We start from the raw sequence: 11,133 nt of genomic DNA on the forward strand, positions 1-11,133 counted from the left end.
GCCATGTGACACGCCGTTAACCGCGGACATTTGTTGTCTTAATGCTCAAGTACTCAGGGACTCAACTGATAAGGGAGAAACTGGTTGGAATCCAGTGAACCCCACGCCCAGGGTGGCACGGCACCTCCCGGTATTGAAAATCAATAGGCACGTGACTGCCGGCAGGTCGGAGGTCTCCGGAATGAACTTCCTAGCACTGCATTACCACCCCTCGTCTCCGGTTTGTTTCCTAACAAGGACACATTTTCAGGGGTCCTGGCTGAAAACCACGTCTGAAACGCGCAGTGAAAAAGAGACTCGCAGCGCGCAGCCGTGCGGTGGGAGCGAGGCTTGGGACGCGCCAGCGGGCCGCGGGCCGGCTCTTCTGCCAAAAAATGACTTTTCCTTTTTTTTTTTTTTTGGTGGTGGCATTTTTATCTTTGTACAAAAGGGTAAAGGCTGGTTTGGAAATGACCCAGCTCTCACTTACCAAAGATAACACAGCTTCCCAACAGCCTGGGCAACCCGGGGGCTGAATGTGCTGTTGGTGGTAAAGCCAGCGCCGGGGCTCACCACACCCGAGCGCGCCCCAAAGCACCCGGGAAACGGAATCAAAGGTCAATCTACGGAGCAAAGCATTCCAAAACCCACGCACACACCGGGTCTCCCAAAGGGTCATGGAAAATGTGTTTTATGAAAAAGCCACACACGCATATACAACCTTTTTTTGGTGCCAAAATAAACTTTTCTTTTAATTCAATTTTCCACGAATGTTTGCAAGCACCCTGTGGTGTAGTTTTCTTCGGAGGTGACTCCTGAACTCCGCAGACATCTCTGCCAGTACCCAGGCCCCCAGTAATGGGTGCACGAGCTACACCTGCAGGCGGCACCCTCAGAAATGAAACCAATCAATATGCATTAGCTTGTTTAAAAATAACATCTATTAATCAATAACATATTGAATGAAAAAGCTGTAACTCCCGGTGGGGGTGGGGGGACTCAGGTGAGACTCCTGCATCCCCCTCAGAATGCCTGGGCTGAGTTTCTGGCTCCGACTCCTGGCTTGAGCTTTTCATGAATACAGATTCCGGTTCCAACTGTGACAGCTCCAGTAGCAGGGTTGCTGGCACCCATGTAGGAGACCCGGATGGAGTTCCTGGCCCAGTCCTCACTGGGGAGACCCAGATGGAGTTCCTGGCCCAGTCCTCACTGGGGAGACCCGGATGGAGTTCCTGGCCCAGTCCTTACTCGGGGAGACCCGGATGGAGTTCCTGGCCCAGTCCTCACTGGGGAGACCCGGATGGAGTTCCTGGCCCAGTCCTCACTGGGGAGACCCGGATGGAGTTCCTGGCCCAGTCCGCACTGGGGAAGACCCGGATGGAGTTCCTGGCCCAGTCCTCACTGGGGAAGACCCGGATGGAGTTCCTGGCCCAGTCCTCACTTGGGGAGACCCGGATGGAGCTCCTGGCCCAGTCCTCACTGGGGAGACCCGGATGGAGTTCCTGGCCCAGTCCTCACTGGGGAGACCCGGATGGAGTTCCTGGCCCAGTCCGCACTCGGGGAGACCCAGATGGAGTTCCTTGCTCCAGGCTTCAGCTCCCAGCCCTGCAGCCACCTGGGGAGTGAACCAGCAGATGACAGCTGTCTCTTTCTTTGCTTCTCAAATAATAATAATAACAACAACAACAACAACAACAACACTGTATAGGTGCCGGCGATGTGGCGTAGTGGGTAAAGCCTCCAGCCGCAGTGCCAGGGTCCCATATGGGTGCTGGTTTGCTCCACTTCTGATCCAGCTCCCTGCTAAGGTGCGTGGGAAGGCAGCAGATGGCCCAAGTGCTTGGGCTCCTGCAGCCATGTGGGAGACCTGGATGAAGTCCTGGTTCCTGGCTTTGCTTTGGCCCAGCCCTGGCTGTTGTGGCCACTTGAAGAGTGAACCAGTGGATGGAAGACCTCTCTCTCCCTGTAACTCTGCCTTTCAAATAAATAAATATTTGTTTTAAAACCATATAATTTCACAGAAGAAAAAAACAGCACATTTTTCCATTGCTCCAAATCCCCTTCCCGCCTGCGCGGAGGGACAGCCAGCTGCTCCCGGCTTCTCCGGTGGAGCTGTGGTTTGCTCTTGAGGTTGATGCTTAGTGGGAAGCCCTGGCCTCCCGCGCCAGACGCCTGGAAAGGGACTGCATATTTTAAAAGCCTTTCCAGCAAACCGTGGATGGTCTTTAACTCTACACCCAAACTCAAGGAGTGGGAGTTTCTTCCAGTTCAGCTGCAGTAGGGAACCGGAAACCCCACGGGAACTATTACAGGCTCTCAGTGCCGAGAGCCCAACTAGTAGGCGATGGTTACTGAGACTGGGCTTGCTAGATGGTCTCTCAAAAGTGAGTGAAGGCCGGCGCCGTGGCTCACTAGGCTAATCCTCTGCCTGCGGTTCCGGCACACCGGGTTCTAGTCCCGGTTCGGGTGCCAGATTCTGTCCCAGTTGCTTCTCTTCCAGTCCAGCTCTCTGCTGTGGCCTGGGAAGGCAGTGGAGGATGGCCCAAGTGCTTCGGCCCTGCACCCGCAGGGGAGACCAGGAGGAAGCACCTGGCTCCTGGCTTTGGATTGGCGCAGCGCACTGGCTGTGGCAGCCATTTGGGGGGTGAACCAACGGAAAAGGAAGACCTTTCTCTCTGTCTCTCTCTCACTGTCTAACTCTGACTGTGGAAATAAAAAGTGAGTGCAAGTGCGGACGTTGTGGCCAAGCCACATTAAGATGCCGTGTGGTGTGCCGGCACCCACGCCAGAGTGCCCGCCTTCAGTGCTTCCTCCTCCACTTCCTGCCGCTTCCTGCCGCTTCCTGTGCACCCTGGGAGGCGACAGGTGATGCCTCAAGTACCTGCGTCTCTGCCCCCCCGCCCCCCCAGGGGAGGCCTGCTTGGAGCTCCTGGCCCAGTCCTCACTGCAGTGGGTATCTGGGAGATGAACGAGCAGGTGAGACAGTTCTGCGTCTCTCTTTCAATCAAAATGAAAAGAGGTAATTTTTAAAAATAAAAAATTACTCCTATGTAGATCTTCCAAGTCCAACATGCTCTGTTCCGTGACTTGCATTTTTTAAACAGTCACCTCTGTTAGGATCACCAGTGATCTTGGCAGAAAAGTCTCAGTATTCGGAAGCTGTTATGCTGACAGCGGCAGAGACAGATTTCACAAATTCTAATTTTTGTCAAAAAAACCACATTTCTGTCGTTGGCAACAAGACTGTCAGTTGTTCTTGAAGGGACTGGCTTATTTCACTCAACTAAAAAATTTATTTATTTGAAAAGCAGACACACACACACACACACACACACACACACGAATCTCCCATCTACTGATTTATTCCCCAAATACTTACAAATAGTCAGGGCTCAGGGCTGGACCAGGCCAAAGCCAGCAGCCTGGAGCTCACTCAGGGTCACCCATGTGGCTGGCAGGAACCCAAGTACTTGTGCCATCACCTACTGCCTCCCAGGGTGCACATTAGCAGGAAGCTCGTAAGTTGGGGAGCAGAGATTCAAACCAGGTCTCCCACATGGGGCAGGGGCCCAGGCACTTGGGCCATCTTCTACTGCTTTCCCAGGCCATTAGCAGAGAGCTGGATGGGAAGAGGAGCAGCCGGGTCATGAACTGGCGCCCATATGGGATGCCGGTGCCGCAGGTGCAGGCTTAACCTGCTACACCACAGTACCGCCCCTTCATTCACTTCCGAGAGAACGTTTAGCAAGCACTGGTCTCAATAACCATTGCTTGCAAGTGGGACTTTCAACATTAAGACCTCCAAAGATTGGGCTCAGGAATGACCTTCTCTGTCCAACTTCAGCCACTTCACCGTGCCAGGGGCCTCCTCTGAAAGCCCCCTCTGGCCTGGTGGTGATTTGGGTCCTGGGTTCCAGCCGTCTCCTGACCTTGGCTTCTGGCACTGGGCTGAGGCACTGAGCCGGAAGCATCGGCAGTGACACCTGCACCCACAGAGCTCTCGCTCTGCTCTGGGTCACACTACTCCCAGATTCAAGTCCGCCAGCAAGAGATCCCAAAGCCGTCACTGTGGGAGGCGGGGAGAGCCCCCTCACCACCTGCTGGCCTGGCTCTCCATCACGGGCGGTGCCGTTCTGGGGAAGCCCACAGTGGCCCCGGGAGCTGAAGGTCCTGCCTGGGGGCAGCTGAGGCGCTGCTCAGACAGCTCCCTGCAAGGAGGCACCAAGGCTGCTCCCGGCCCAGGCGGCCCAGGCTTCTGTCTGGGGACACTGGCAGAGCCCGCGTCCCTCACCAGTGTGTGGGTGTTTGCCATGTACTCACCCGCAGCTGAGCCTGGAGGAACACTCTCTCTCCCACAAAGCCGGCTGGCAGGAGTCGATGCGAACCTCGCCTGGAGTCACTCAGCTTGCAGGGACGTGGGCCCGACCCAGACGTGTGCTGCTGCCCAATGGCTTCAACAATTAAAGAATCAGGGGGCATCTGATACAAGCAAACACGCCTAACACGTTTGTAGAGAAACATAACAGGGGCCCCGGGGAGTCCCCACCTGCCCCCACCTGGCACACCAGCCTGCTGCGCCTGCCCCAGCACACCTGTCGGCCCACCCCGCCCCTGCCCAGAGGGATCGGCTTGCAACTTATTATCTCCTTGTCTTCTGAAGGGGCCTGGCACAGTACATGTGCACTGACTTCAGGGGATGTGTGCCCCGTAGGGCTTGAGAGATTCCTACCTTAGTCCTGGGCCGCTGCCACTGCGGCTGACTGGGTTTACTCACTGCCATCTTGCTTGGCCTCACGCATGCTACAGCCTAGGGCGCCAACTGTTCATTTGCACAGCTGTATAATACTTCACCATGTGACAGTGCCTCTGTGTGGCCACTCATTTCTCTGCAGGTGGCTGTGTGCATGGACCAGTCTTTGCTCCCACGAGAGCTGTGCTGTGAACGGCAGCCCTCAGCCTGGCTTCCGAGCCATGCCCCAGGCTTTCCCGGGGGAAGCACGACTCAGAGGGCACAGGCATCTCCGGCTACAGGATGACACCAAATGACCGGCCGAGCCATTGTCCTTGCAGCCGAACTTCCCTTCCACCATTGCACAGACACTAACGTTCTGGAACACCTACAGAGTCAGTCCTAAGTGCACACCCTGTTTGCAGGTGAGGCCAGACTCGCCGGTGGAGCGGCCAGGCTGTGCAGTCAGCCCAGACGTGCAGGTGGAGCCTGGGCTCGGGTGTGCCTTCCTGGTGCACAAACCGGTGACTAGAGGGACACCCGGCGTGCTGTGAGCATGATAGGTGCTGAGATGCCAGGAGGTAATTGACAGAGAGAAAAGGCTGGCTTTGTGGTCACGTCCCCTGGTCACGGAGCCCTCGGAGAGGCTGCAGTGAGAAAGCAGCTTCCAGCATGGTTGCAGAGCCCACCAGGGGGATGCAGCCCAGGGAGCCTGTGCACGGCCTGCACCACGGACCCCTCCCGGGGGTGAGGATCCCAGCATAAATGCTTCCCTGGCAACTAAGGACACTTCTTTCCTTTTCCTTTTTTTTTTTTTTAAAGATTTATTTATTCATTTGAAAGTTAGAGTTACCCAAAGAGGAGAGGCAGAAAGAGAGAGGTCTTCCATTCAATGGCTCACTCCCCAATAAGCCACAACAGTCCGAGCTGCGCTGATCTGAAGCCAGGAGCTTCCTCCGGGTCTCCCATGGGGTGCAGAGCCCAAGCACCTGGGCCATCTTCCACTGCCCTCCCAGGCCATAGCAGAGAGCTGGATCGGAAGTGGAGCAGCCAGGCAGGTCTCGAATTGGTGGCCATGTGGAATGTCGGTGCTTCAGGCCAGGCCGTTAACCTGCTGCGCCACAGCGCCGGCCCCAAGGACACTTCTTTTCAAAACGTCTGAGCAGCTGGGCTGTCTGAACCCCACAGGTTGGGTGTGAGCACCCGGGCCTCCCTCGGTCCCCAGGCCTGGACCCCTGCAGACGGTGGCTGATGCGTGTGTCGCACAGGACTGCTTCCCGCTCCTGCTGCGGTGACCCCCGACTGCCACTGCTTCTCCCGCAGTGAGGTGTGCCTCCTGGGGGTCCTGCAGACAACCAGCATTGTGATCGTCAGTGTAAGCATCGTCACCGCAGTTTAAAGCGAGGTTAGTGATTCGCTGATGGCCCCACACATCCTCAGAGAGTGACACGGGGCCAGGGTGCGCACGGGTTGTCCCATGTACAGGAAGGCTCGAGAGGCCACGGCCATAGGCGGTGGCGCCTTGCAGCTGGGGTAGGCGCCGGCTGGGGCTCGTGCTGGGGCACCTTCTCCGCACAGCTCTGGGGGCAGAGAGGGAGGTGGGTTCCTCCTTCAGGACACAGCAGACACTGCTGCTTGCCTGGCGCCTGCCGACTCTGGGTGGGCTCCGGGCTCCGCCAGCTCCACGGCAGAGAAGAGAAAGTTGGGGACAGAGGTTTGCTGAGATGGCCCGAAGTGAAAGCCGGGGCTGCTGCGTGCTGCCTGTGGCGCTGACCACCTGTGGGTGCCCACGTGCTCGGGCCATCTGGGACACAGGCCACCCCACCTCCAGGTCCTGACAGGTAGCAGCAGCGGCCAGCTGCCGGCCAGCTCCCTTCTTCCGTGCCCCTGAGCCAGTACTGGGGCCCCCAGGCTGCCCGTCAACACCCCCAGGGGCTTGGCGCGTCCAGGCCCGGGCCTGGGGCTGAGGCCGTGCAGTCGGTACCTGCAGGACCGGCAATGACACTCGGCGGCACAATTTCCTATCCTTTGTGAGTGTCCTACACTAATTAGTTGGTTCTGTTAGCTCTAAGGATTAGCAGCTTCTCTAACAAGACACAGAGACATTAACTGACTTCACCTAATTATGTAAAACACAGCACTCCGGAGGAGCCCATCGGCGTCCGGAAGCTGCTCGGCCCGCCTGGTGGGGCCCCGGGGTGAGGCACAGACGCCCCAGGCCTGGTGGGGCCCGGGCGTGAGGCACAGACAGACGCCCCAGGCCTGAGCTGAGCTCGCCAGATGCTGGGGCTCCAGGTGAGCCGCCACCACGCTGGGGGCCATCGGCCAGGTGTGCGGGGGCTGGACGAAGGTGCCGGTGGTGCAGGCTGGCTGGGCACCCGTCATGGCGTCTCCCGTGGCATTACCTGCCATATGCTGCTGCCCTCCAGTCACCATGGAGACTTCAGGAACTGACCACAGGGCCGGGGCTGCGACGTAGCGGATAGAGCTGCTGCCTGTGGCGCCGGCATCCCATATGGGCACTGATTCGAGTCCCGGCTGCTCCACTTCCAGTCCAGCTCCCTGCTAGTGCACCTGGGAAAGTAGCAGAGGATGGCCCAAGTGCTTGGGCCCCTGCACTCATGTGGGAGACCCAGAGAAAGCTCCTGGCTTCTGGCTTTGGATCGGTCCAGTTCCAGCCATTGTGAACATCTGGGGAGTGAACCAGCCAATGGAAAGACCTCTTTCTCTCACTTTGTAACTCTGCTTTTTAAATAAATAAATCAGGGCCAGCACCGTGGCTCACTCGGCTAATCCTCCGCCTGTGGCGCCGGCACCCTGGATTCTAGTCCCAGTCGGGGTGCCGGATTCTGTCCCAGTTGCTCCTCTTCCAGGCCAGCTCTCTGCTGTGGCCTGGGAAGGCAGTGGAGGATGGCCCAAGTGCTTGGGCCCTGCACCCGCATGGGAGACCAGGAGGAAGCGCCTAGTGCCTGGCTTCAGATCAGTGCAGTGTGCCGGCTACAACACGCTGGCCGTAGCGGCCACTTGGGGGGGTGAACCAACGGAAGGAAGACCTTTCTGTCTCTCTCTCTAACTCTGTCAAATTATATATATATATATATATATATATATATATATATATATATATATATAAAGACCTCTCTCTCTCTGCCTCTCCTCTCTGTGTAACTTTCTCTTTAAAAAAAAAAATCTCAAAACAGAACTGATCCACACACGTCCGGTACTCATGGTCAAGGTGTCTGCCCTTCCCAGGCCCGGCCATTGGCTTGGCGTCCCCTGGTGTCCTCCTGCAGGGCCCTGTCACACACGCGCATCCACTTGAATCTGCTTCTGTGTCCTGCCCAGGCCCAGGAGATGCACCTCCTCCAGGGAGCCCCTCTTGATTTTCTACTGTGGCCTCACAACCACGAGCTGATGTGTGACATCGTACATACAGTGAGATCGCGCCCCTGTCTGAGCACTGCCTGGGGGCCCGGTGGCTGGGACCTCACCTGTGAGTGGAGGGCTGCTGACACCATCTCTTGGCTCAGGCTGGGGACTCTGCCTCTCCGCAAGTCAACACGAGGGCACTTCGAGAAGTTCACAGAAAAAGGGAATTAAAACTTTATTTTGGTGAAAAAACGTGTGGAAACCCATGCACAGATTTTCACAATCCACATTTCCCATGAACTTTTGAAGAACTGCTTTTGTGATTCCAAACATTTCTGTTGTAAAATTTAGACTGCACAGTTAGGCACAAAAAAGGAACCGCAATCATTCCTGATTTCCTGTCGCTGCGCTATTCTCTCGAATATCTTGCTTTTCAGATGGTCTTTTTAAAAATGATACAATGTAGGCTGGCGCCCCGACTCACTAGGCTAATCCTCCACCTGCGGTGCCGGCACACTGGGTTCTAGTCCCGGTTGGGGCACCGGATTCTGTCCTGGTTGCTCCTCTTCCAGGCCAGCTCTCTGCTGTGGCCAGGGAGTGCAGTGGAGGATGGCCCAAGTGCTTGGGCCCTGCACCCGCAGGGGAGACCAGGAGAAGCACCTGGCTCCTGCCTTCGGATCGGCGCAGTGCCGGCTGTAATGGCCATTTGGGGGATGAACCAACAGAAGGAAGACCTTTCTCTCTGTCCCCCTTCTCACTGTCTAAATCTGCCTGTCCAAAAAAAAAAAAAAAAAAAAAAAGATACAATGTAGCCACACAGATGGCTTTGTAACAGTCATGGGCTGTATTTTCAAAGCGATCCAACCTAGTCTCTTTCCTATTATAAAAGCAGCACACATGTTCAGGAAAGCCAAACACACTGGAAAGCAATGCAGCACGTGCACACACACACACAAGCAGGCACGACACGCCAAGTCACATCCAAACACACAAGAAACGTGCACACTCGCATGCAGGCACAGACAAGCACACGGACACACCACGGCAATTCTCCCTGGTTTTTCCCGTCTTCACGTAACACTGTGATGAATTCTCTTTCAAGCGTACTTCTAGATGCTGTCAGTTTCTGTTTATAAAATGGCAGTTGGTCCCCCCGATGCTTCCCACCTGCCTTCCTCACTCGGCATCTTCCCGCGCCATCATTCCTGCTGTTGCCACCTTGCCAGCCACATGGCTTCCCGTGCACGGCTGTGGCAGGACGTTTCCGGTACAAGCATTGGTGCCGTGGATATGGCTACAACCATCACCTCGTCTACTCACGTAGCGTCCCAGCAGAACACATGTGCAAGGGTGGAATCGTGTGGTCACACGGTAGAGGCATTCTGGGGTCTAATAAATGTCACCTACGTGCCCTCTGAGAATCCGCCAGTGTGAATGGCGCCCCGTCCTCTGCTGCAGACACAGAATCACGCGGCACCCACAGCGGCAAGCCCCGTACACAGGACAGCGCTCCTCTCTCTCACTCGTGATGCCTGACCCCGGGTGAGACGGGCGCTCCCCACGGGGCTGCTTCAGATGGGTGCCACCGTCTCACCAGCACTCCCTCCTCTGCTCTTTCTAGAAGTGTCCACAGCCGCGTTGTGACCAGTCTGCCTGTAGCAGCTGCTCGTCTGTTTGCTTTTTTGTACTGAGTGGCTGAAGGTTTTCTGTGGTACAGGAACAGTCTTGCTCTTAGAAGGCGCCCACGCTCCCTCTCCCAGGCACCATTTGCGGTCTTCCTCCGGCGGCTTCGCGTGGCCAAGCAGGACTGCTTTTTCCCTTACAGCAGCGAGTTCCCACGCTGCCCTGGGACACTTCCTCTGACAGATGTGCAGGGCAGGTGTGTTTCCCGTTTCCACCTGATGCAGACATAATTTAAAAAATAACCTTACAATGTTTAGATTCTAAAGTCTCTGGATTTGTGTTATTTCTCAAACGGCCTGGCCAGCCGCCCTGACTCCATTTACTACATAATCCACTTCCCCTCCGAACGGAAACACCTTGTTTATAATATTCCAAAGTTCCAGATACCTCAGGCTGCTTCTGGACGTGACCCTGGGCTCTGTCCATCTGCTTATGTTTGTTTTTAATCTCAGCCCCACGTGGCTCTATGTGTGGTGGCTTCAAGGTTCACTTTGACTCCAACAGAATTGAAAACGTACCTGGCTGCCCCGGAGCAGCCCTGTCTCCTCGGACACATCGGGTGGGGGCTGTGGGCTTTGGGAACCTGTTCTCTAGAGTTTTTAAAACGCGGCTCTAGGCCGGCGCCATGGCTCACTAGGCTAATCCTCAACCTGCGGCGCCGGCACACCGGGTTCTAGTCCCGGTCGGGGCGCCGGATTCTGTCCCGGTTACTCCTCTTCCAGTCCAGCTCTCTGCTGTGGCCCAGGAAGGCAGTGTAGGATGGCCCAAGTGCTTGGGTCCTGCACCCGCATGGGAGATCAGGAGGAGGCACCTAGCTCCTGGCTTCAAATTGGCACAGTGCGCCGGCCGTAGCGGCCATTTGTGGGGTGAACCAATGGAAGGAAGACCTTTCTCTCTGTCTCTCTCTCACTAACTGCCTGTCAAAAAAAAAAAAAAAAAAAAAAACCCACAACCAACCAAAAAAAAACCAAAAACAAAACAAAAAAATACAGCTCTAAGTGCTTCTGGGGTTCACAGTCATGAAATTCTCTGTGGGGGGGGGGCCCTTGCTCGGGATGCCTGCGGCCCACATCGGGTGCCTGGGCTCCATTCCTGCTAACGTGACCCCGGGAATTAGCAGGTGACACTGAAGTACTCGGGTCCCTGTCTCCCGTATGGGAGACCCACACAGGTTTCTGGGCTCGTGGCCCGGGCTCGGCTGTTGTGGGCATTTGGGGGAGTGGACCAATGGGTGGGAAATCTCTATATCTCTTTCAAACAAAACCAAAAAGTCTTGCCGGTACATTCTCAGTGAGCCTGGTGGGGGCCCAGGCTCTCAGCCCACACTTTGAGCTGCAACACCCAGGAACAGGGCTGTGAGAGACCCAGCTGTG

At 56.1% G+C, this 11,133-nt stretch overlaps 1 long non-coding RNA gene across 5 annotated transcripts; it reads right to left on the reverse strand.

The window, feature by feature from the left end:
* Positions 1-701: 701 nt before the first annotated feature.
* LOC138845458 (uncharacterized) lies at positions 702-10,697 on the reverse strand. Of its 5 annotated transcripts, XR_016221410.1 has the most exons (5): positions 9,118-10,590; positions 8,200-8,277; positions 7,114-7,282; positions 4,300-6,053; positions 702-1,594 (listed from the first exon to the last, which is right to left on the reverse strand). It is a non-coding gene; the product is annotated as an uncharacterized LOC138845458 (long non-coding RNA). The 5 variants fall into 5 exon arrangements; XR_016221413.1 differs by lacking the exon at positions 7,114-7,282 and having other exon boundaries at positions 4,300-4,430; positions 9,118-10,697; XR_016221411.1 differs by having other exon boundaries at positions 4,300-7,282; positions 9,245-10,590.
* Between the last annotated feature and the right edge of the window lie 436 nt (positions 10,698-11,133).

Source organism: Oryctolagus cuniculus, chromosome 15 (genome assembly GCF_051225735.1).
Source record: "Oryctolagus cuniculus isolate XC-2025 breed Fujian yellow rabbit chromosome 15, ASM5122573v1, whole genome shotgun sequence".
NCBI classification, from domain to species: domain Eukaryota; kingdom Metazoa; phylum Chordata; class Mammalia; order Lagomorpha; family Leporidae; genus Oryctolagus; species Oryctolagus cuniculus.